This window comes from Haliaeetus leucocephalus, unplaced genomic scaffold (genome assembly GCF_000737465.1).
Source record: "Haliaeetus leucocephalus isolate CR32 unplaced genomic scaffold, Haliaeetus_leucocephalus-4.0 Scaffold205, whole genome shotgun sequence".
Taxonomy (NCBI): Eukaryota; Metazoa; Chordata; class Aves; order Accipitriformes; family Accipitridae; genus Haliaeetus; species Haliaeetus leucocephalus.
In genome coordinates, this window is record NW_010972641.1 from 941,043 (window position 1) to 941,361 (window position 319).

The window sequence follows — 319 nt, forward strand, 5'->3', positions numbered from 1 at the left end:
GTTTTCATTTAGCAGATTTTTGAAAGTACATAAATGCCTAACCTCCATTAAATTTAATATACTGACTGTAAACATAATACACTATCAGCATTTGGCAATGAGAGTAAGAATGAGTACTTCACAAGCACTTTAATCTTGAAAATTACATTTATTTTTTATTTTTGATGGCATACCTGCAACACAAAAAATTAGAAGGAGAAAAAATGCTTCAGACACAGAATTTCTTTGGGGTTTTAGTTCATTTTGTTTCTGTAACACTAAATGTGTAATTGTACCCTAATACCACCACACAAAACAGAATTCAGCAATTTCAAACAGG